The sequence below is a fragment of the Olea europaea genome, unplaced genomic scaffold (genome assembly GCF_002742605.1).
Source record: "Olea europaea var. sylvestris unplaced genomic scaffold, O_europaea_v1 scaffold3096, whole genome shotgun sequence".
NCBI classification, from domain to species: domain Eukaryota; kingdom Viridiplantae; phylum Streptophyta; class Magnoliopsida; order Lamiales; family Oleaceae; genus Olea; species Olea europaea.
In genome coordinates this window covers 953-28,178 of record NW_019249702.1, presented here as the reverse complement: position 1 = coordinate 28,178, position 27,226 = coordinate 953, and the positions used below count along the sequence as shown (strand labels likewise).

The 27,226-nt window shown below is 35.9% G+C and overlaps 1 pseudogene; it reads right to left on the bottom strand.

The window, feature by feature from the left end:
* Nucleotides 1–8,344: 8,344 nt before the first annotated feature.
* Nucleotides 8,345–16,941, bottom strand: LOC111385170 (annotated as a pseudogene).
* Between the last annotated feature and the right edge of the window lie 10,285 nt (nt 16,942–27,226).

Here is a 27,226-nt window from a genome sequence, read left to right as displayed (position 1 = left end):
GGTGGGAATTGCTTGTTATTTATAAGAGGAGGTTGGAGAAAAAGTAAGGCCCGTTTCATTTCACGAAATTTTCATAATTCGAATTCTATCTTTCACTTTTAGCCTGTTTGATTGATAAAAATTTTCAGGGAATTGATTTTCCATGAATTTCTAGGTACAATACCTTAAAGCGTGATTTTCCACCTTTTATTTTTCTAGGGGATAGGTGGTTTTTGGTTTTCCACCTTTTTTTTTTCTTTTTGTCTTTTTTTTTTTTAATTGTTAGCAATGGGAACAAATTTTAGGAATAATTGTAAAAGAGGATATCCCTGAAATTGACAATTTTCATATAAAACAAAGTCAAACGAACACCAAAATATAAATTATTTTTTTTATCTTTTTTTTTTCCTTTTTTTTTTATTGGCAATGGAAACAAATTCTGGGAACAATGGTAGAAGTGGATATCCCTTAAATTGACAATTTTCATGTAAAACAAAGTTAAATAAATACCAAAAAACACTTTTATTTCAACATTTTCCACGTAAAAAATTATATCAATCAAACATAATAATTTAGAATTCTCTGAAAAATAATTTTTAGGTAATTCAATTCCCTAAAATTCATTTTCTTTCCATCTAAATTTCATTTTCGCAATCAAACTGACTCTAAAAGTAAAATAAGAAAATAAGCAAAAAGGACATGAAAACAATTGTAAAGAGTGAACTAAAGCCGAGTAATGTGGGCAGGCCAAGAAAGAGATGGAACAGAACGAGAGAGGCTAGGGACAGAAACACAGCTAAGAAGCTAATATAGGCTTATAGATATTCATCTGTATGTTACAGATGTTGGAAATGTAGGGCGACGGGACAAGGATATAGCTTAAAATATTTATTGCTCAACAAAGTTAGAGTGAGACCTAGCCTAGTTAATAATTCTAAAGTCAAAGAGCCATTGTCAGTCTAAGCATGTTTTGCTAAGCTTTTAACATGTTTTTTTTGTCATTATATAATCAGAGCATGGTGTAGAGCATCGCTGAACATGGGACAGGCCTGTTGCGTAAAGGGATTGGCTCTTAAATGAACAGTACTTAATGAGATGTATTGTCAAAATATTATGGATCAAGTAAAATGTTTAGTTAAATTCCACTAGATATTAAAATCAAATTTTAATCTATATCAAATAAAATTATGGCTTTGAAAAAGTGATAATTCTACATGTACATTATAGTATTCATAAGAGTGTCTATAATGTACATGTGGAATTTCGTGATTGAATGGTTGAAAAAACTGTTTTTTCCACTTTCTATGATGTTATGTCACTTGTATATTATGGACACCATAATGTATATGTAGTATAACCTTTGCAAAAAATGGTTACATGTACCCGGTAATAATGAGTCATTAAGTATTATTGTGGAGGTAGTAGACTTTGAACTCAATAAGTTGAATCGAGTTTCAAATCGTGAAAAGATGGAGTGACCTCATATCTTTTGCATCTTCATAAAGAATTCAAGTTGTCTTCAATGGTTCAAGAACCAGTAGATCATTTAGTTATGAACCGAAATAAGCCATGTTATAATGGCTAGAGATCTAATTCTACTAAATCAAATGGAGTGTTAATGAATAAAGTCTACTTTGTTATTATAATTCCTAGTCCATTCCTCCATCTCTCTTGATGTGTCCTATAATCTTGCAATAAAACAAACTTGATTGTTGAAATTCGATCTCGACTTACCCTTCGTCAATCACCATGAACGATCTTTTCCATCTCTGGACTCTGATCCAACCAAATATTTCATCTTTTTTCTGAGAACAGGATGTCATATGCATTTTCAATTATAAGAGTATCACAATTATACAAAAAATCGTGTCCCTAATCAAAGTAAGCAAATCGGGCAACGAACACAACATGATTAAAGCTAGATTTTCTTCATCATACTTTACATTTAATATCTCGAAATTAGAGATGATGATCTTGAATACAGCCAGCTGATCTTTTAAAGATCCGTCTTCTGTGATATGTGATGATTTCTCTTTTCAATTCATAATTTTGACCTTTTCAAGATGGCTAATCCAAATCGCACAACTTGGGCCACAAACCAAACAATGAGCTTGCCAGCTGGGGCCGGGGAGTCTCAGAGGATCGTTGACATCTCATAGCATCTTTATAAGCTGTTGATGCAGAATAAATGCATGCGTATACAAATGATGCTTCATAAAGGAATAGACTCTAAGACCTATATAGGAATAGAGAGGTCCTTTCTACTTTTGCTAAAGCGCCCTATATATTCATTTACAGCTGGGATTTGTGTCTGAATGAAAAAAATATGCAAAATATATTCTATTTCTCTTTGTATGCTAACAGTACCAGCATGTTTATCCAGTCACAGAAGATAAAATGCAAAGAATCAGTCAACTGCAAAATTTATAGCATGCTCTATTCAGCCCCGTTTGACGGAATTTATTTCAAATTTTTTGTTTTACGTTCTTATTTTTTATCGTACATTCACGTAATAAAATATTATACATACACGTAAATTTAAAACATTTTCTTACTTTTTAATCACATATTCTTAAAAAATTCACTATTCAAAACTTTATTTTTTATCAAATGGTGACCATCAAACAAGCGCTTATTGTCTATCCTTTCACATGCATTCGTATTGCCAGCCAGCTTTGAATTGGAGTTAGGGATGAGCAGAAGCACTAACTCGAACCCTTCTATTTATTTATTTACTTTTTTTTTTGGGATATCCAAGTATCCCAACTTACACTAGACTAAATCTTGGACCCCCGAGATCCTTGCCCCTAGAATCTTGGAGGAGGTAAATCGCGGGTTATGCCTCAACTGGATCACAGGTTCCTCCCACCGCCTGTACACTTCTGCACACAAGAGATCTTCCTTTAAAGTGATTGCTCCATACCAAATAAATCTGGCCGCAGGTTCCCACCAAGATTCGAACCTCCACCCTTCCATTGGAAGCAAGACAAATGTTGATTGATCCACCAGTTGAGCTGTGCCCCGGGGGGCCGAACCCTTCTATTTTGCTTAAGCTTTATATGGCTGTATGTGTTAGAACCAAGAATTGGTTGGGTCCTATCAATTCTCAGTTCTATTACTCTCAACCAAAACCTGAAATGAAATTTAATTTTGATATGTTTAGTTCTGCCATTTAGAGAAATATTTTAATCTATGTTTAATGCAAATTCTCTTGTTATTATCAATGATTCCATTTATGATACTTTGGTTCTTGTTTTGGTTCAAGAATCGTTTTTGCACATTCCTATTGGAGGATATATAGCATGAGAGAGAGTGAGAGGGACAAGTTTTGGTCAACCTATGTTGTAAACTAAAGGTTGAACTCCAACATCCCGCCATTTACCTTCTTCACAAACCTATAGGGATGGGGCGGTGATAATAGTAGTGTTATGCTCTATGCAAAAGTATGATTGTAGCTTGGAAGTCCAATTTCACAAAAAGCTACTATTTAAGTGGATTTGCAATGGTCATTAATTCTTTGAGAAAATGTACACCAAATTCATGAATCTTATCATGATTTCATGGAGAAAAGGAAAAATCATGCTCCAGAACAAGGACAAATAATTTTCATAACCATCGAAGCATTGCCATTATTGATTATACCTTACTTTTCTTAAGGAAAATATCAATCCAAATTGATATGAAATAAATTTCTTGTGGAACCATATGCGGGGTTAAAAGATTTCAGTAAACGTTCTTGGTGATTGGCCAAACATTTCTTGATGGACGAATGAGGGGGTTAAGAAAGGAGCAGTTAATCATAATTCATCATTGGAAGCGTAGCAAATAGATCCCCAGAGTAAAACATGGTAATCTAATTTGTTACTTCAGTTCGTAGTTGCAAGGATAGATTCAACTGATATAGGTAGTTTTTGTGCAAACAATCCAAGGCCAAGATGCATTATTTGCAGATTTCAACCTGTGTTTCAGAAGTCATAAATTGCCCGGCGAATTCCGTTCAAAAAGTGAGGTAGCTATCAATTGTCTATTTTGCGGTCAGTAGTTAAGATAGGGGCGTTAAATGAAGTGAGCCGAGCTGCTTGGCTCACCTATTTCCAGATTCAACTAGGCTTGCCCTTGATAGGACAACCCACTCGCAGCTCGCCATTTTTTTAAAAGTTAGAAATGGCACTTTTAGCTAAAATGAGAGCTGCTTGCGAGCCTGAGGTGAGCTGGCTCTCCGCTTGTGCCAGCGGATGAGTGGCTGCTCAAGGCTCACCCCACTTAATACCCCTAAGTTAGATTTCAAATATTGATATTGGGATGGGAGTTGTCAATAAAACTGACCATGCATTGATTTAAGTGTACCACTGACAAGATTTTAACTTTGTTTTTTTTTTCTTTAATACTATCGAGTCATGTCCAATGCTCCTGGCCTAACACGCCAAAACTGTATATACTCAATAGTAAGTAACCTGGGCAAGAAGAACATTAAAAACTACGAAGCACAGGCAAAATTTATTTTTAACAAACAAAATTATTCATTTGATTTAGTTACAATAAGGAGATATATTATCTGTCTTATCACAAATTATATAAATTGCAGTTAGCAGAATATTAGGCAATATCATAAAACAAAATCCTGAAACTGCCTAGTAAGCCACATCATGTGATTATAGATAAACATTTTAGTTAAAGACTAAGCAATTCAACATTTGCAAATGTCTACTTGAGAAGGATGAAAAACTACTCTATTTACCACTCAAGGGATGGTAACTTTAGGCAAAAGTGCAGTGTATTTCCCAGAGGCCTTAATTACTCATTTTCAGAGAGAGCAAATTTATTGTCTGAATTCCACGAGAGAAAGGTCCACTGTACTCAGAAACCTACATTTACATGAAGGTAAATGATCCCAACATATCCAATGTAAGTTCAAGTTATGAAAACTACAAAAGGAAAACGGATTTGATAATCATGCTCTTCATAAAAAATAATCGAACTATAAGAAAATGATAAATTACGTGGAAGAACCCACCTCAGTGGCTATTGTAGACTTAGAGGTATTGTCATACAATGTGAATGCAGATCTTCACCTCCATACCATTAGTGTGTTTTTACACACTTATTCGATCTACAAAACTTGATTAATTGTTGATAAAATTGGTTGAGTATGACTTGCGAAAAAGGGCAAAAATAAAAGAAAACGAAAGTTCAAGGACCAAAATGCAAATAGCTAAAAGATGACCAGGAAACATAAATAAGGATGTGAAAGAGTTAATAACAAATTTAGTGAGGACTTGAAGTATTGGGACATGAAAAAAAAAAAAAGGATCTAAAAGAATCAATAATTGAATTCAGGGATCAAAACGCAACATTCGAAAATTTTAATAATTGGGCGACAACCCAATTGTTTTAAGTAGGCGATTGCTCAATATCAAGAAACAATTACCGAGGCGAAAGTCGCCCAAGCTAATCGCGACGAAAAAATTCTAGTTCCCCATTATGATTGAAATTCTTATGGAAACAAATTTTGGGATATATTTTAAACCCTATGGTTGTCCCTAAATAGGGGAACACGCTTTGGGAAGAAAAAACACATATTGGAAAGAATTTGGAGCCACAACAATGAAGAAAAACACAAACACTGACAGAATTTCAGGCAATTAATTAACCTAGTGATGTTATTTCTTCAAGTTATTATATATTTTGTAATTTTCTCCATGCTAGACAAGAAATTCTTGTACTAGGAGATCGATGAACATTGTAATGTGATTTTTTTATTCATTTTTCTATATTTTTTACATTAAAACATGTATTGAATATTTTGAATGGTTTATATACATTTAAGTTCTTCCATAATTATTGTGTCCGTAATTGTGTGAGTTTGGTGATTTATTTCTTGAATTCGAGAAATGGGAAATATGTTCGATAAGATATAAATAATCGTAGAGTCAAATAGTAGATAAAGATATACCGCTATGCTCTGCGTGAATATTTAATTGCTCACAAAATTACATACATTCTTGTATATTTTTACCCGTTATAGAGATACAAGCTGGTGGTATATGAAAGTAGGTTCAAATTTATTTGAGAGAGACCGTTGGATTGATTTAGAAACATTAATTCTTCATAATTTAAATGTATCGTCAAATTATAGAACTAGGGTTAAATTGAGCATTACTTGGGAATTCGTGATCCTAGTACGTTATACATTTATTGAATTCATCAATTTGCGTTCCAAATGTTCAATTTGTATTTTTAGTTTATCTAAGCGTCAGCTTGCATATTAATTCATTCAATTCATACACATTTGCATACCTAGTTTAGGTTATGGTTTAATTAAGTTATAAAATCATTTTTGACAATCTTGTGTCGGTTAAGGTCTAGATAAATAAAATTAGGCTACTCAATTTCTGTGGAACAATATTCGAACTCTAAAATTCACTTTACTACTTGTTGCGAACCATACACTTGTGATGATTTAAATCAAAATATATTTTTGTGAACAATAGATTATTGTAAGTTTCTATTACAATGATAACATTGTTTTTGTCAACAAATTTTACAAGAAAATATCGTCCATAACAGAAACTATCCTGGCACAACCTGATTCCTAAAATTTGGGACAATGATTTGAGACAATAGCTGCAAGAGTAACCTTAACATGGCATTGTGCACGTATAATTTAAGATTATAACTTCGTAAAATTCATTTTAAGGCATTAAGCTAATAAAAAGCATTAGATTGAATAAAATTCAAGAACACAAGAAATTGATCATTGTGATCTTTCTTTTTCCTCTTTGATCTCCATCAGGAGAAGTGCTCTACCCCAACAAAAAGATGCATAAATGTAGATTTCAATGTGCATACATGTCAGTGTGTTGTGTGCTGGTGCAAAGAAAGGGAAGTGGAAAATTTTAAAGTACTGATTGGCATAAAAAGAAACAGATTGAATTACAAGTCTCCTTTCTCTGTGTTCCTTTCCTCAAGTTATAGACTAAACTAGCTTGCGAGGCAAAAAAAACAGAATTAAGTCAAAACAAAAATTTGGCTTAACCCAGACACCAAAGTGTAAAATTTACCAGCTGTTACATGCATCATAGGAGCTCACTTGCGATATCTGGAAACTAAAAGCAGAATTCATTTATTAAGAACAATAAATTTCATTATGTAAAATGAATTTAGAAGAGTAGACAATGAAAGAAGAAGAACCAAGATCATAATCTTAATGGAAAAATTGAAATATTTAAAGAAACGTCATTCACTAATGATGATGGAACTGGATCACTATCAGGATTCTTTAAAGCTTCAGGTCCCTTTTTCACTGCATGATCAAACCCATTTAGAAATATTAATGTCTCCCACTTCCAAAAACTAAAGGCAATATTAATGCTCATTAATTTTGACTCATAACTCAGAATTGCAGTGAGTTAAACAAAATTGATCTATTAAAGGTGTGTGATTCCAAAAAAAGTGCGTTGGGAGACAAGGATATATGAAAGTGGGACTGTAGAGTGGTGCTGGAAGTTTCATAGGTTAGACCAGAAGAATGTCAAAAAAATATGGCAAGTAACTCGTGTCATCTAGGCGACTGGCTAATTTGCAGGGTCATTAAGATTCCCAGGGGACTAATATTGCGGACGTGTATGTCAACTTGTTCTAATCAATTTTTATTTCTTTTAATTATTTTCCGATTTATTTTTAAATATAACTTCATTAGGGGAAAAGGTTGATAAATGTAAGATATAAAATGTATCATACAACATTAATTCACCAATTCAAATCTTCGTAGCATGAATTATTTTTAATTTTTGTTTCTTCCCCTTCGTTCGCCATCTTCTAAAATTCCCCCAAACGGGAAAACAATAAAGGAAGGGTAGAGTATAGCAGTTCTGTTGCCTGATTGTTATTTACAATAGTAAAAAAGTTATAATCAACGTTTATAAAATGATCTCAAATTTGGTTACATCATAAAGATCTTCCACGGCAAAGGAGAAGAAAGCAGGATTCTAGTCTCTAGAACACCAATCCTCTTTACGAAGATCAAAATTTAATTTTTGTTTGAATCAAGCTCAATTTCAGTATGCAAGTCAGTTGCCCTCTTGTTGGCCCTGTTTCTCAAATTTATTTGACATTGAGGTTGTTAGAACCGCTCACGCTGAACCATCTGCAAGTTCGTGGCAACAGCATCTTGAGGGGCATATTTTGGATCCTGGAAAGACACTATAAAGGTATCGGTAGTCATTAGCTTCTCAACTCTCAAAAGACATTATTTTCTTTGGCTCATAACTGCAACAGTCATGTATCTAATTCAGCTCTCCACTTCACAAATCACAACATGCGATATCTACATATAGATATGTGGATGTCAACAGGCGTGATTGCCAAAAGATAACTGGGGCAGATTCTCCTTATAGCAACATATTTACACATTCAAACTGTCACCAGATATCTCTGCAGGAACAGACCCCATCCCTGAAACGATGAAATCTGTTGGCATCTCTTACCACAATTTCTGGTTCAAAAAACTGGGAAATGAGCTTAGTGAAAGTATGGCAGTCACCACATACACGGAGGTTCTTCGTGATTCAGATCGTTGTTCTCTTGGGAGTAGAAAGTAGAGTAAGGATTTTTAATTAAAGATGGGCTTGTATGTGTAAATAATTGTGTGTTAAATTATAGGCTATCGAATTCGGTTGAGCCCAATTAAAATGATCTAATAAAGTTTCGGTTTTGGGTTTTAATGTATCCAATTAAAGTATAGGTTTACATATATGTAGAGACCGGGCCCAAGTCTTAATTCTATGATGGGCCGAATTAGGTCAAAGGGTATCCTCATATAAATAGGTTATGGTCCCCAGATCACACGCAACGAATTATTCATTCTCTACTGCATCCCACCACAGAGAGGAAAAGGAGACTGCGTGTAGATTTGGAAGATCATACCGCGAAATCCATACTGCATTAACCATGTCAGATTCAGGTATGCTTCCACTTTAATTCTTATAATTCTCGATGATTTAACATGAAAGATCCAGTAATTTAAAGCATTAAATTATCCAACAAGTGGTATCAGAACTTCTTCATGTTGAATCATTGAGAATCAAATGTTTTAGTTTGGTTCTTGCAATATATTTTGAAATTTTCAGATTTAACAATTTTTTGGTTTTATGTTTCGTTAAATTTGAAAATTTTTGCGGTATAATTTTGTTATTTTCGTTTGGATTAATTCAGTTTAAAAAATTCAGATTTGGAATTTGAAATTTTTATAGTTTCGGATTAAGATTTAATTTAAATTTTTTTTTTTTTTTACAAATTCTGGCCGGCGGCGCACCCGCTGCTGCCTGCTGGCATCTCCAACAAGCAGCGCCGGCGTGGGCTGGAGCTGCTGCTCTTGGCTGCGCTGGCCACCGGCACCGCCAGAAGGAAAGAAAAGAAAAAATTTTTTTTTTTTTGGTTTTTTCAATTTTTTGATTTTGGGGACGGGGGCCTCTCCTGTAAATTAGATGAATTGATGTCCCTGGTTGCAATTAGGGTTAGGGTTATAAAATTAAGATTTCAGTCCCTAACCTTTAAGTATATTAAAATTTGGGCCTTTAAGTTTCGGATTTAATAATTCAGTCCCTAAGGTTTTAAAATTAATTAATTCGGGCCATTAAAGTTTTGAATTTATAATTAAAGCCCTCAAAATTAAATTATTAATTCAAATTGGCCCCCTAAGTTAATAATTAACTCAAATTGATCCCTAAAGTTTCAAATTTTTAAAAAATTTGATCTCTAAAGTATTGAATTAATTAATTTTGGTCCCTAAAGTTTCAAGTTTATTAATTTCAACCCCTAAAGTTTGAAATTAATTAATTTTGCCCCCTTAAAGTTTTGAATTATTAATCCTAAGGCCCCTAAAGTTTAAAACTAATCAAAATATGCAAAATTGGTGATTCTCTTTCTCAAATTTTGGTATTAAAGACTCTTTTAAAGAGATATAATATTCAAAAGTTAGTTAATTGAAGCAACATGTTGCCAAAGTAACCTCTCTTGTGAAAATTGACTAACTTAGAATGTTAAAAAGTGTTTGTGCACGTGTTATTCATGGGAATATTGGTCGGCCCAAAGGAAGGTCAATATTTAGCCGAATACACGTGCACCTGTGGTGATAAACGTGTGACGATTATTTGGTTTAATGTGCGATCAATAAATCGGTTCAAAGAAAGGTTTATTGATTGACACGTTGTTTTATCGTCAATGTTTGATCACTACGCCAAGAGTACCGCTTACAAGTCAATATCTCTGTCCAAAGACTGGATATTGATGTTGTGCTTGGTATCTTGTGATGGGCCCTACCACTATTTGAGATTATTATTATTATTATTTGCATATTAAAGATATTCATGTGAGCTATTCATAATAAATGTTCTCTAATTCAGTTTCAGGTTCTGCTGCTAATATCTCTGCTAGCATCAATTCAATTCCAATGTTAAATGGCACAAACTTCAGGGCATGGCAAGAGAACGTTATAATTGTTCTCGGAGTCATGGACCTAGACCTTGCTTTACGGGTCGATCAACCTACTGTACTTACTGATAAGAGTACCTCTGATGACAAGAGGGAGATGGAAAAGTAGGAACGATCGAACCGCATAAGCTTAATGGTCATGAAGCGTGCTATTCCAGAAGCATTCCGGGGCACTATGTCCGATAAGGTGACTACGGCTAAGGGTTTCCTTAAGGACCTTGAGAAGAGGTTTGCCAAGAATGAAAATGCTGAAACAAGTACACTTTTGGCAAATCTTGTCTCAATGAGGTATAAAGGGAAATGCAACATTCAGGAGTACATTATGGAAATGTCTCACATTGCTTCAAAACTAAAGGCACTCAAGTTGGATTTATCTGAAGACTTGTTAGGTCACTTAGTTCTGATATCCCTTCCGGCACATTTCAGTCAATTCAAGGTGAACTATAACTGTCAAAAGGACTCCTGGTCCCTTAATGAGCTCATCTCACACTGTATCTAGGAAGAGGAAAGACTGAAGTATGAAAAGACAGAAAGTGCTCATTTAGCCACCACCTCTGAGGGCAAAAGCAACAAGAAAAAGGAAGATTAATAAGGAAGCTGCAGGTACGACACCGCAAAAGAAACAGCATAAGGAACCAACTGAAGGCGGTTGTTTCTTCTGTGGAGCTGCAGGTCATAAGAAGAAGAATTGCACCAATTACCACGCATGGCGTGTAAAGAAAGGTACTCTTCTTCATTTGATTTGTTCTGAGATTAATTTAACTTCGGTACCTAGACATACATGGTGGATAGATTCTGGTGCAACAACTCACATCAGTATGTCTATGCAGGGTTGCCTGAGTTGCCGAAAACCAAGTGATGGTGAAAGATACATCTATGCTGGCGACGGCAATAGAATGGAAGTAGAGGCAATAGGAAAATTTAGATTATTGTTAAAGACTGGATTTTATTTGGCTCTTGTTGAGACATTTATTGTACCGTCTTTTAAACGGAATTTGATTTCTATTTCTATTTTGGACAAATTTGGTTATACTTATTCTTTTGGAAATGGAAAATTTAGTTTGTTTCATGATTCAAAATTGGTTGGTTCCGGTTCTTTATCAGGTTACAATAATCTTTATTCAATTGATACAATTGCTTCTTATAATGAAACCTTGCATGTAAGTACTCGAGGTGTAAAGTGAAAATTAAACGACGAGAATTCTGCCTCGTTGTGGCACAAGAGATTAGGTCACATCTCCAAAAGAAGAATTGAGAGACTTGTGTCTGACGGGATTCTCGACCCTATTGACTTCACAAATTATGATTTGTGTGTCAACTGTATAAAGGGAAAACAAACTAATAAAATGAGATTTCAAGCCAATAGGACTTCGGACGTCTTAGAACTTATACATACGGATATTTGTGGACCATTCCCTACGGGTTCTTGGAATGGTCAACAATATTTTATAACGTTCATAGACGACTTTTCAAGATATGGCTACATATATCTCATTCATGAAAAATCACAGTCACTGGATGTGTTTAAAAACTATAAAGCTGAAGTTGAGAACCAACTCGGCAAAAGGATTAAAAGCGTCAGATCTGACCGTGAGGGTGAATACTATGGCAGATATGACGGTTCAGGTGAACAGCGTCCAGGACCGTTTGCTAAATTCCTAGAGGAATGCAGTATCGTCCTACAGTACACTATGTCGGGTTCGCCCACTATAAATGGTGTTGCTGAAAGATGAAACAGAACACTTAAGGACATGGTGAGGAGTATGATTAGTCATTCTACCTTATCAGAATCTCTCTGGGGTGAAGCATTAAAGACTGCAGCTTATATACTCAACAGAGTTCCAACTAAGGCTACTGATAAAACCCCATATGAGTTTTGGACAGGCAAGAAGCCTAGTTTGAAGCATATACATATTTGGGGGTGTCCAGCTGAGGCAAGGCCCTATAAGCTAAATGAAAAAAAACTGGACGCAAGGACCATCAGTTGCTATTTCATTGGATATTCTGAAGGTCCAAGGGTTATAAGTTTTATGATCCCACAACTAAGGCAATTTTCGAGACAGGAAATGCTAGGTTCTTTGAGGATGTTGAGTTTGCGGGGGGAGAAAGGGTTACAGGCTTTGTCTTTGAGGAGGAATATGTTGAAATTCATCCAATTGCCATTGACAATGATCAGGTTTCTATCCCTGATATTGTTCAAGAAGTAACTCTGGATCAAGAGAATGTCATACCTCCCTCTCAAGATCAACAAATTGTTCCAGAAGAACAAACTCTACACCCTCAAGAACTAATGCCATTAAGAAGATCCACTAGAGAGAGGAGAAGTGCGGTTTCGAATGATTACATCGTATTTCTTCAAGAACATGAAGTTGACATTGCAATGGTGGAAGATGATCCGATCAATTTTCGTCAAGTCATGGAAAGTTCTAACTCTCAAAAGTGGCTCGATGCTATGAATGAAGAGATAAAGTCCATGAAGGACAATGACGTATGGGATCTCGTTCCATTACCTAAAGGTGCGAAACCCATTGGTTGCAAATGGATATTTAAGACCAAGAGGGATTCGAAAGGTGATGTAGAGAGGTATAAGGCTCGTCTTGTCACAAAAGGCTTTACACAGAAAGAAGGCATTGATTATAAAGTGACTTTCTCTCCGGTTTCTTCGAAAGACTCTTTCAGGACTATAATGGCATTGGTAGCGCATTTCGATCTTGAGCTACATCAGATGGATGTTAAGACAGCGTTTCTCAATGGTGACATTGATGAAACAATTTATATGGTACAACCAGAAAACTTTGTATCGGACGATGCAAAGCAAATGGTTTGTAAATTAAAGAAATCCATCTATGGGCTCAAACAGGCATCTCGTCAATGGTATTACAAGTTTCATCAGGTGATCATCTCATTTGGTTTTGAGATGAATTTGGTTGATGATTGTACATACCACAAGTTCAGTGGGAGCAAGTATATTTTTCTGATTTTATATGTCGATGACATATTGCTTGCCAGCAATGATATAGGCTTATTGCACGAAATTAAGAGATTTCTAGCAAAGAATTTTGAGATGAAAGATCTTGGTGATGCCTCTTTTGTATTAGGAATTCAGATACACCGAGATCATTCTCGAGGTATTCTTGAATTATCACAAAAGAGTTATATCGAAAAGGTACTTAAAAGATATGGCATGCAAGATTGTAAACCATGTGATACCCCTGTGGCTAAAGGTGACAAGTTCAGCTTAAATCAGTGCCCTAAAAATGACTTGGAAATTAAAGAAATGCAGAAGATTCCTTATTCCTCAGCTATAGGGAGTTTGATGTATGCTCAGGTTTGTATGCGTCCGGATATAGCGTACATCGTTGGGATGCTAGGAAGATATTTAAGTAACCCGGGAATGCATCATTGGAAAGTAGCTAAACGAGTCATGCGGTATTTACAGAGAACAAAAGACTACATGCTTACATACAGGAGATCGGATCAGTTGGAGATCATCGGTTATTCTGATTCCGATTTCGCGAGATGCTAAGATAGTAGGAGATCCACTTCAGGCTATATTTACCTGCTTGCTGGAGGTTCTATTTCCTGGAAGAGTGCTAAGCAGCCACTCATAACTACTTCCACCATGGCAGCGGAGTTTATAGCTTGTTATGAGGCATCAAATCATGGAATATGGCTGCGTAATTTTGTTACTGGGCTGCGCATTGTGGACAATATAGAAAGACCACTTAAGATATTTTGTGATAATAAATCAGCAGTATTATATTCCAATAACAACAGGAACTCAACAAAGTCAAAACACATAGAGATCAAGTTCCTTGCTGTTAAAGAAAGAGTTCAGAGTGGACAGGTGTCAATAGAGCATATTGGGACAAACTCCATGGTTGCGGATCCGCTTACTAAGGGATTGATACCCAAGGTCTTTTATGAGCACACTGCTCATATGGGTGTAATGTCTCTTGAGGATATCTAGTTTCAGTGGGAGCTTGTATTTTTGCTTTTCATATTGGACACATGTACTGTTATTTTGGATGCGGTTTAAAATTAAAGTTATTTTCAGTTATAAAGTTATTTGGTTAATTATCTCTGAACTTGTTTAAAATGATCTCACTAAGGTATTAAGGTGGACCAGTTGGAAATAGGCATGTTATAGATCATATTACATGTAATTTCCATGCTACACATCCATGCTTGATCCATGTCATTCGATTATATTGATATACGTAATCATTAATGGGTTTAGCTACGTGAAAGTAGCGAAAGCCGCTTTGATCCTATGTTGATATGATTGATGGACGGGATTGTTTGGGGATACATTCGGTAATGATAGCAAAATTCTGAGTACTCATAAGGTTATGTTTAATGCACAATTATAAGGTGACACATATAGCCCAAGTGGGAGATTGTAAGGATTTTTAATTAAAGATGGGCTTGTATGTGTAAATAATTGTGTGTTAAATTATAGGCTATCGAATTCGGTTGAGCCCGATTAAAGTGATCTAATAAGGTTTCGATTTTGGGCTTTAATGTATCCAATTAAAGTATGGGTTTACATATGTGTGGAGACCGAGCCCAAGTCCTAATTCTATGATGGGCCGAATTAGGTCAAAGGGCATCCTCATATAAATAGGTTATGGTCCCCAGATCACACGCAACGAATTATTCATTCTCTACTGCATCCCATCACAGAGAGAAAAAGGAGACTGCGTGTAGATTTGAAAGATCATACCACGAAATCCATATTGCATTAACCATGTCAAATTCAGGTATGATTCCGCTTTAATTCTTATATTTTTCGATGATTTAACATGAAAGATCCAGTAATTTAAAGCATTAAATTATCCAACAATTAGGCCATAGGCAATAGCAAGCCTTTCGCTGTGCCCATAAAGCATGTCGACCTTTTTCTCTCTTCTACATTATGTTGCATATACCTAGTTTGAGCCACATAATCTCCTTTGTTCTCTAATTTCTCAGTAATCTGAGCTACTTTAGCATAAATTTCATCAGAATTTGGATGAGACTTATCCCTGGCAATAAAAGTATAAACCATACTTCCTACCTCAATCCAACTACAGGCAGGATCTTTCCTCAGTCCCGTTATGTTCATTCTCATCCTCATTTCTTCCACATCTTCCCATCTATCTTTCACAGCATACATGTTAGAAATAAGCACATAATTTCTTGAGTTCGCTGGTTTCATTTCAGGAAGCTGCATTTCTCCTGTTTCTGGTTAGAATGAATTTGGCAAGCACCAAGGAGAGCGCATCAAACAGCAGCTGTTGGCTCCGATTTCATACTTTTAACTATTTGAAATGCCTCTTCCACATAATTTGCACGACCAAGCAGATCAACCAGACAGACATATTGTTCTGGCCATGGCTTCAATTTATATAAATGTTGCATTCTTTCAAAAAATCGTTCGCCTTCATCAACCAATGATGAATGACTACATTCATGGAGAAGTGCCAAAAATGCAACATGATCAGGAAGAAGATTTTTAGCCTCCATCCATAACCATGCATTCTTTGTGCATTAATCATGCTTGTCCATGAAACTAAAAATTTTATCTGTAATATGAAAGAAAACCTTATATGTTAATATTAAAGAAAACCTTATATGAGTTGTCAACAGTCCCGCAGCTGGCAAACATATCCACGAGTGAGCCGGCAAAGGAACCCTCAAAAAACAAAATTCTTTCTAAGTAAATATCCATGAATCTCTTTGCCTTTTCTCAGTGCTGGTAAATCATCCGTAGCAAAGAGCACACTCAGCAGTGCAATAAAACCCAGTTCAACACCTGATCTTACCATATAGAATGAAAGTTCAAGAGCCTCACATGCTAGTCCATTATGGACGTAGGAAGATATCATGCTTGTCCATGATAAAATATTTTTTATTTCAATTGAATCAAAGATATTACATGCATAATCTACATTTCCACACTCTCCATACACATCCAAGAGAGTGTTAGGATAAGATCAGATAATTCTCTTCTTATCATGTAACGATGAATCACTTTCACATTCAAAATGAATTTTAACCCATGACAAGCTAAAATAATGCTTTCAATCATCAACATGTCAGCATCCATTCCTTCCGACTGCACTTTCCTGAACAGCTCCGAGGCCTTCGTGTAAAATTATTCTAAACATAGCCAGCAATGATTGTCGTCCAAGAAATGTAGTCTTTACAAACAAATCATTAGAAACACGAATATCTTGATAAAAACCAGATTTCAAAACATCAGCATGGATTTCCATGCCAGAACTCCCAAGAATTGGCTCCTCACAGGCCTGAAAAGCAGCAACAAAAGTGTATGTGCTGGGGGTAACACCAAAATTCCACATCTCTGACAAAAGCCTCAAAGCTTCTTTCCTCTTATCCCATTTACTGAATTCACAGATATCATTAAATTCTAAAGGACAACATCTCCTCTACCACTCACTCTAAGAAATAACAATTGTAATCCATTAAGTGTTGGAAAAAATTGAGTGAGCGGTTCAATTTTGGCACAATTTTCGATGGGACCCGTTGGTCCAATGTGGAATATCAAAGTTGATATGTGTCTTCTTCCGCGAGAACATCGATTTCATGTATTTATTTGCCAAAAATGAAGCACGGGTGAATGAGAAATTGAAGTTCAAAGTTGGTTATTGGAAGTTGGTTTTGTGGAAAAAATGCATTTATCCCACATAGGAAAAAATGCATTTATCCCACATAGGAAAACCAAGGAAAATTAAACCACTTTATATATAGCTATGCTTTGGAGATGTGTAATCATGTGTAGCATAGAGGCTCTCTCCACGTGCGCGCGCAAAGGGGTGCAAATCACGAACCGAAATAGCCTTCGAACCTTGAGCTTGGGTGTGGGCGCGACCTGCGCACACGAATGTCGAACCGAACAAGGCAAAAATGGCCCCATCGGAGAGCCCACGTTTTGCCAATTTTTTTTTTGCTTTCTCGAATGACTTTTGAGCTTCTAAACTGCAAAAACTCCAATGGACTCCCAATGGTCACAGTGTTAATGGGAAGTAACTCTAATGGACTCCCAATGGTCACAATATTAATGGGCAGTATGCCTATAAAATTGCTCATTCTCCAGCATTCTAACACACTCGAAAATCTCACCTACATTCCTGCATACATAGTTTCTTCTTTGTATTCTTTGTCCAGTAAGGTCTTGTTCTTGTGGTGATATTGTTCGAATACTAGATCAGTTCGCCAGAGTAGTATCTGCGGTGCTCAGATTCTACTATATACCGTTGTATCCTGGGAAACAGACGCTCGGATTAAAACTCAAGCACGTACGGTGAGAGGGCGAATCTGTTTTAAGGACACTGTGTTTACACAGGTCTCGGGTTAAAAGTTTATATGAAGTTATAAACATGTCGTTAATTTTTAAATTTCTGTTAATTTTCAGCTTTCCCGTTTAGATTTATTAAATTAACGTGTCTTACATAACTTAATATAATTTAGTTTTAAATTAGATTAATATATTGTGGTTTATGATAATTTAGTTTATTGTGTAATTAACTAATATTATAAATCGGTATGAGAAAACCCAGTATTTAATCTTATTGTATGCGTAAAATCAAGTTTGTGCAAATTCGGTATATAATCTGTGCATATACGGTATGCTGCATATACGGTATTTAAAATGCATATTCGGTACCCGTAAATTCGATATCATTCCACCAACATAATTTTCAACAAACTTAAAACAAATTCTATACACATTGGTAGTAAATAAATTGTTTATTTTATTTTATTAAGATAAACAAGTTGTTTATTAGAAACTAATTTTTGTTTCATTTTCAGAAATGGCTACCGAACCAACTAACATGGATGTAACCCAAACTGCTTCTGCTGGAAATCAGGCTGCGGGTTCTAATGTGGCTCAAGGGCCAAGCTCCGTTGTGGCTCAGACTATGGCTAGAATGCCAAGTCATGCTGTGAGCTAAACTGGCCAAACTGTAATGTTCCGGTTAATCATGGAGAAAAATCAGAGAAATTCAATGGCTTGAATTTCAAAAGGTGGCAGAAGAAAATACTTTTTTACCTGACCACCTTGAATCTTGTGAGATTCTTGATTGAAATTGCTCCAAAGCTTAATGAGGGTGAGGGAGATGTGCAAGCATTGCGTGCACTTGATGTCTGGAAGCATTTGGATTTTCTGTGCCGAAATTATATCATGAACAACCTAGCAGATGCGCTGTACAATGTGTATAGCACCATAAAAATTGCTAAAGAATTGTGGGAGTCCTTGGACCGAAAATACAAAATTGAGGATGCCGGGCTAAAAAGTTTATAGTCGACAAATTTCTAAACTATAAGATGGTGGACTCCAAAACTGTTATCAGTCAAGTGCAAGAACTCCAAGTGATCCTTCACGAAATTCATGCCGAAGGAATAATGTTGAGTGGAACTTTTCAGGTGGCTGCAATTATAGAAAAATTGCCCCCGCATGGAAAGATTTCAAGAACTATTTGAAACATAAATGAAAGGAAATAAACGTCGAAGAACTTGTTGTTAGACTTCGAATCCTGGTGTGGCCAAAGCCAATGTTGTGGAGTTTGGTCAAAGTAGTAAGAACTGCAAAAACAAGTCTGGGCCATCCAGTGGCAAAAGAACCAAACAAGGACCGAAAGGTGGAATTGTCAAAAAGAAATTCCAAGGAAAATGTTTCAATTGTAACAAAGTGGGTCACAAGTCTTTGGAGTGCAGATTACCGAAGAAGAAGAAAGAAGCAACCGTGGTTGACTACATGGCACAAGATGTGTCAGAGCTGAATCTCGCAGCAGTCATTTCTGAAGTAAACATGGTGGGTTCAAACCCTAAAGAGTGGTGATTGACACCGGTGCTACGAGGCATGTGTGCTCTGATAAAGAGATGTTTGATACGTTCGAAGTTGTTGAGAACGGGGAGAAGTTGTTCATGGGAAATTCAGCAACTTCTGAAATCAAGGGTCAAGGAAAAGTGGTTCTAAAGATGACCTCGGGAAAGGAGCTGACTCTCAACAATGTGCTTTATGTGCCGAAAATTCACAAGAATTTAGTGTCCGGGTCGCTTTTGAATAAGCATGGTTTTCACATTGTTTTTGAGTCAGTCAAAGTCATTCTGTCAAAAAGTGGAATATTTGTCGGAAAAGGTTATATTTCCGACGGTATGTTTAAACCCAATGTAATGGTTGTGAAACCAAAAATGAATAAAGCAAGTTCTTCTACTTATTTGATTGAGTCTTCCAATTTGTGGCATGGTAGACTAGGACACGTTAACTATGATACTTTACGAAAACTAGTTAACTCTAAGTGCATACCTAAGTTCAATAACGATTCCAAACATAAGTGTGAAACTTGTGTTCAAAATTGACAAGGTCATCGTTTAAATCAATTGAACGGAATACAAAACCACTATATTTAGTTCACAGTGACGTGTGTAATCTAAAACTTGTACAAACAAGAGGTGGCAACAAGTATTTTATTACTTTTGTCGACGATAGCACAAGATACTGCTATGTATATCTGCTTAAAAGCAAGGATGAAGTTATAAAGAAATTTATTCTCTATAAGAATGAAATTGAGAATCAACTTAATAAGAAAATTAAGGTGCTGCGAAGTGATTGAGGTGGTGAGTATGAAGCACCATTTGCTGAATTCTGTGCACAACACGGAATCATACATGAAACAACCACCCTTTATTCACTGTAACAAAATGGTGTTGTTGAACGAAAAAATCGTACCTTAAAAGAAATGATGAATGCAATGCTCGTAAGTTTTGGGTTACCTCAGAACATGTGGGGGGAAGCTGTGTTATCAGCAAATTACTTTTTAAATAAGGTGCCTCGAAAGAAATCGGAAAAGACCCTTTATGAGCTATAGAAAGGAAGAATGTCTACCTATAAACATTTGCGAGTGTGGAGGTGTCTTGCTAAAGTGGTTGTTCCACCACTAAAGAAGGTAAGGATAGGCCCGAAAACTATGGACTGTGTCTTCATTGGCTATGCACATAATAGCAGTGCGTATCGCTTTCTTGTGTATGATTCAAAAATTCCAGACATATATAAAAACACGATAATGGAATCAAGAAATGCTACATTTTTTGAAAAAGTATTTCCATACAGATCCAAAGAGGAAGCAAACTCCTCTAAACGAATATATGAGCCAATGACTAAAAATAGTCAGAACGAAGAATTAGAAGAAGAGACTGAGATTAGACGCAGCAAACGGGAAATGACAAAAAAATCTTATGATTATGATTTTTTGACCTATATGCTAGAAAGTGAACCTCAAAGTTATCAAGAAGCAGTGAATTCCTCGGAAGGACCTCAATGGAAAGAAGCCATTGAAAATGAAATAGATTCCATACTGCAAAATCATACATGGGAGCTAGTGGATCTTTCTCCAAGAAGCAAACCACTAGCTGCAAATGGATTTTCAAAAGGAAAATGAAAGCAGATGGAACTATCGAGAAGTATAAGGCCAGATTAGTAATTAAAGGCAACAAACAAAGGGAAGGCCTTGATTACTTTGATACGTATTCTCCAGTGACGAGAATAACATCCATTAGGATGATACTTGTGATTGCCACTTTGCGAAATCTTAAAGTACATCAAATGGATGTTAAAAATGCCTTTCTAAATGGAGATTTAGAAGAAGAAATTTACATGAAACAACCTGAGGCTTTTTCGTCACTAGGACAGGAAAAGGAAATCTGTAAACTGGTGAAGTCACTATATGACTTGAAATAAGCACCAAAACAATGGCATGAAAAATTTGACAATGTCATGATTGAGAGTGGATTTAAAATCAACGAATGTGACAAATTTGTTTACGTCAAAGACACTAAAGATGGATATGTCATCTTATGTCTTTACGTTGACGACATGCTTATTGTTGGTAGTGACAATAAGATGATTGAATCCACTAAAAATATGTTAAACTCGAGATTTGACATGAAATATATGGGTTTAGCTGATGTTATACTTGGAGTGAAAATCTCAAGAACATCAAATGGGCTTGTTCTAAGTCAGTCACATTATGTGGACAAAATTTTAGAAAAATTCCATAAGGATGATACTGGCTTGGCTAGAACACCAATAAATACGAGTCAACATCTGTCTAAAAATAGAGGAGAAAGTATCTCTCAAGTAGAATACTCGAGAGTTATCGAAAGTCTAATGTACTTAATGAGTTGTACTAGACCAGACATAGCCTGCACAGTCAGTAAACTGAGTAGATACACGAGTAATCCAGGAGCTGATCACTGGAAAGGAATTGTAAGAGTACTAAGGTACTTAAAATATACTCGTGACTATGGACTATATTATACTAGATATCCAGCAGTCATTGAACGATACAGTGATGCTAATTGGATATCTAATATAAAAGACTCAAAATCCACCAAGGGATATGTGTTCACATTGGGTGGTGCTGTCATATCGTGGAAATCCTCTAAGCAAACGGTTATAACTAGATCTACGATGGAATTTGAGTTTATAGCTCTAAATAAATGTGGTGAAGAGGTTGAATGGTTGCGCAACTTCTTAGAGGATATTCCAAGATGGTCAAAACCTGTGCCATCAATTTGTATATATTGTGACAGTCAATCAGCAATAGGAAGGGCACAGAGTAACATATATAATGATAAGTCTAGACATATACGTCGTAGACACGATACTATAAGACAATTACTCTCAACTGGAGTTATCACTATTGACTATATAAGGTCAAAAGATAACATTGCGGATCCGCTAACCAAAGGGTTAAATAGAGAGTTAATTATGAAATCATCGAAAGGAATGAGACTTAAGCCCTTGAAAGAATAAGTCATTACAAAGGAAAACCCAACCTAGTTGACTGAAGATTCCAAGATTTAGGTTCAATGGGAAAACCTAACTGTACAGACTTGATAAAATCACTGTGGGTTATTACCTCCTATCCATTCCTATGATGTAACAGTGATGCCTGTAAGGTTGAAGGTTAAGCAATAGGCTTTTAATGATCCTTATGTGTCGTAAATCGAGCCAAGTAATGCGGGTTACTTGTAATAAGAAATCACCTATGTGAGAAAGAAGTGGGGCCGCTTCTAACAGAATTGTGTGGGGCTCAATTTTTAAGAACTCTCATAGAACCAGGCATGTATTCATGGCCAAAACGAACATAACAATGAGAACTAAATTGTGTTAGGAAAAATCATGTGTGAGGCATATCATCGTTTACACAAACGGCAGAACAGTTCAAGGACATCGCGTCTACTGGTCAGCCAGTAAAGTAAATATGCTTGCACAAGGGAAGGTTCAAACGATAACACCTACCTATCCTATGCAGGATTCAACCACTAAACTTTATCACCAAGTCTTGTGTCTTACGTTTCGTGTCTCTCCTAATTTTTATTCATGTGGGGGATTGTTGGAAAAAATTGAGTGAGCGGCTCACTTTTGGCACAATTTTTGATGGGACCCGTTGGTCCAATATGAAATATCAAAGTTGATATGTATTCTCCTCCGCGAGAACATTGATTTCATGTATTTATTTGCCAAAAATGAAGCTCGGGTGAATGAGAAATTGAAGCTTAAAGTTGGTCATTGGAAGTTGGTTTTGTGGGAAAAAATGCATTTATCCCACATAGGAAAACCAAGGAAACTTAAACCACTTTATATATAGCTATACTTTGGAGATGTGTAATCATGTGTAGCATGAAGGCTCTCTCCAGGTGCGCGCGCATGGGGGATGCAAATCACGAACCGAAATGGCCTTCGGACCTTGAACTTGGGTGCGGGCGCGACCTGCGCACACGAATGTCGAACTGAACATGGCAAAAATGGCCCCATCGGAGAGCTCACGTTTTGCCAATTTCTTTTTTGCTTTCTCCAGTGACTTTTGAGTTTCTAAACTGCAAAAACTCCAATGGACTCCTAATGGTCACAGTGTTAATGGGAAGTAACTCCAATGGACTCCCAATGGTTACAATATTAATGGGCAGTATGCCTATAAAATGGCTCATTCTCCAGCATTCTAACACACTCGAAAATCTCACCTACATTCCTGCATACACAGTTTCTTCTTTGCATTCCTTGTCCAGTAAGGTCTTGTTCTTGTGGTGATATTGTTCGGATACTAGATCAGTTAGCCAGAGTAGTATCTACGGTGCTTAGATTCTACTATATACCGTTGTATCCTAAGAAACAGACGTTCGAACTAAAACTCAAGCACGTACGGTGAGAGGGCGAATCTGTTTTAAGGACACTGTGTTTACACAGGCCTCTGGTTAAAAGTTTAATGAAGTTATAAACATATCTTTAATTTTTAAATTTCTGTTAACTTTCAACTTTCCCGTTTAGATTTATTAAATTAACGTGTCTTACATAACTTAATATAATTTAGTTTTAAATTAGATTAATATATTGTGGTTTATGATAATTTAGTTTATTGTGTAATTAACTAATATTATAAAACGGTATGAGAAAACCCGATATTTAATCTTATTGTATGCGTAAAATCAAGTTTGTGCAAATCCGGTATATAATCTGTGCATATACGGTATGCTGCATATACGGTATCTAAACTGCATATACGGTATGCTACATATATGGTATCCATACATTCGGTGTCATTCCACCAACATAATTTCCAACATTAAGATGATTGCACCTGGAATACATGCTTACCAAAGAATTAACTAAATATCATAACGAACGAACACAAATTTTTAACCAATGCATAAATTTCTCTCCCAACAGACAAGTTTTTAACACCACCACATGCCTTTAATACACAACTAAAAGTATGGGCATCAACAGGTAGGGATGTCAACAAGCCGAGTTGGCTCGCGAGCAGAAATTTAAGGCTCGGGCTCGGCTCAAGCTTTTTTCCGGACTTGACCCGGGCCGGGCAAAGTAAAAGTTCGACTAAAAAAATTAGGCTTGACCCAAGCATTCGACTCGGTTTTGTTTTTGTTTTTTATAAACCTGGCATGATTGTTGCCTTAAAAATAAGGTAGCAAGTTTTAGGCAAGGCAACATCTTGTTGCCTTTAAAACATTTTTTTTTAAAATATATGCTTGTGAACCCGAGCCGGCGAGCCACACAAGCCGGCTCAGGCTTTGCCCCGCATCTCAAAATGGGGCTTGACCCGAGCCTCAAGCCAGGCGGGCTCCAGCTTTTTCCCAGCCGAACCACGGGCGGCTCAAGCCAACGAGCCCGATTGCCATCCCTATCCATAGGGATTTCCAAGAATCGCATTTCAGCAAAAAGTTTAACTGCTTCCCAAAACTCTACATTTGACATGTAAGCACCAAGCGTAGCATTGTAAGTAAAAATATTTCTTTCAAGCATTTCATCAAACATCCTCGTAGCGTATAATAAAGCATTTCATCAAACATCCTCTCAGCGTATAATAAACATCGACAGTTCCCATACATAAGCACAAGCTTTGTATTCAAGAACACTAATCACAGAGATTGATACGTTTTACTACATGGACATGTATTTGTCTGCCTAGTGACAGACACTTCTCGCTTGCAAATAAATCTAGTGCCATAGAGAGAGCTTCATCTAGACATTGTTTTTTATTATAATGAAAGCTTATACTATTGGTGAGTGACCAAAAAGGCTTCTTTCAAGTTGATGGGTTTTTCGAGACGTTTTGGAGATTCCGAGAAGACATTTTTTGTGGGTTTTCTTGAATCACGGGTGCCGTGTTGAGATTGAATAAGAGCTGAAGGTAATATGTGAGAATAACGTGGCCATTGACCCTACTTCCTGCATGGGAGATGACGCACTTGCTATATTGTAGGTATGCTTGAAGATTATCTTATCATTGTTAGTGTCGTGTAGAATTATTAGAAAGATGAATAGTATTTACATGTAATTGGAATTAATATTTGACTTAAATTGAATAAACAGTAATTTTTAGTTTTAAGGGAAAGAGTTAAATATGACTCACGTAAATTATCACAATATCGAGTTGATGATTTTAAATTAAATTTGAAGTAGCCATTTGTTACTAAGATAAAACGACGTGTCAAATTGGACATAACATACAGTTTTGCTGTCATTATATTTATCCAAGTTCTCTTTGGTTCTCTCAAGCTTATCGCAAAGATTTTTGGTAGTGTCTATCTTCTTTTGTACAAAACCTCTCCAAAAGCTCTGAAAAGTTTATGATGTGACGCAACGAAAGAAAGGAATTCAAGCGAAAACTTTAAGGACAAGTAATTTTGAATCCATCAAATAATAAAGAAAATAAACTCACGAATTTATTAATGAAAAGATAATAAAAAAAGAACTAAGCCCTTATTTATAAGGGTTTACATGGAAACGTAGTTTAGAACAACTAAAAGTAATGAAAAAGAAGTTTAATCAAACTAGAATTATAAAAAAAACGAAAATAAACGAATTGACAAAAATAACGCTAAAACTTTAAAAATCAGTTTTTGAGGCCTAAACGAACTCGAACGGCCGAAATTCAACGTAGCTGTGTGTATTGTTCCCCTCGTCGTTCTTCTTCCAAAATGGTCTTATGAGACCGATCCGGAATCAAGATGATTTATTTCCACTAGTACTTTTTTTTCAATATACCCCTTATATCCTACATTATTATGCCTACTACTCATTCACTCATTTTTGTCTAATCCTCCTTATTTGTATATATAGTTTTTTTCTTATGGCTTCTAGGTGGATCACAAAGGATAATGGCATTATATGGCTCATCCTTAATTCAGGTTGCACTATATTCAGGGAAAGGAAATAATTAGGTGGTACATTATCTTATCAATTTATTAACTTGCCCATGGTACCTCAATACTGAGTTCTAAGTGTGTCGACACAAATTTTCACACAGAATATTATGAATCAGCCAACTTATTACATGATAGCTATGGGGCTTCGAAGTTGAAGATCCAATTCCGTTGGACAAGCCAAGCAGACCTTTGCCAGGGACAATATGGACACCTGATAGTATATGGAAGGATCAGAAGGAAATAGAGAACTTCCCTGAGTTTTTTAAGGTAAATTTGTTGGAGATTATCGCTATGGAGTTTAATCGTGCACAAGAATGCATAAAATAGGTCATTATGCTGCTGAAGTTGGATAGAGAAATAGAAGATTAGGAGCTGTTGTAGTACTTGTTCTTTGTATTATAGAATGCTATGTAGAATATAAATTAATAGGGATTAAGGTGTTAAAGCCAGATTTGATTGATACTGTAAATTAACGGGGCATTAATTTGCAATAAAATTTTTAACCGAAAAATATTGGGCAACAATAAAATAAAATTTTTGATTAAACAACAATGGCTAGACGCATTTCAGTATAAGTTTGGCATGGAAACATTTGATCATGTCTAAACTCGAAAGTTCTAGGTTTGAGGAGACAAATGCCTCTCTCTTTTATCAGGAGAAAGACCTTGATGCCTGAAAGTGGTTACATAATAAATTTGGTATCAACTCATGACGTTCTTGCAACTAAGTAATTTTCACTGAGCTCTTATAGGTAAGGGTAATACCAATGAGAAACAATAATGAAGATTTTGTAGTTATCGGCAGGACATTGATAATTAGTAATATGCAAACAAACGACTTTTCAAGTCAGTTAAACACTTGGACCTTCAGGAATATCAGACAAAATTGAAGAAATTCACTCTTTTGTTTTCTTCTCTTCTGTTTTTAATCATCTCCACTTTTGGCCCAAAATTGTTTTGTTTGTTTGTTCACTCACCTGCTGTATTTATGAGATGTTTCTCTATAATATGCTGTGGGT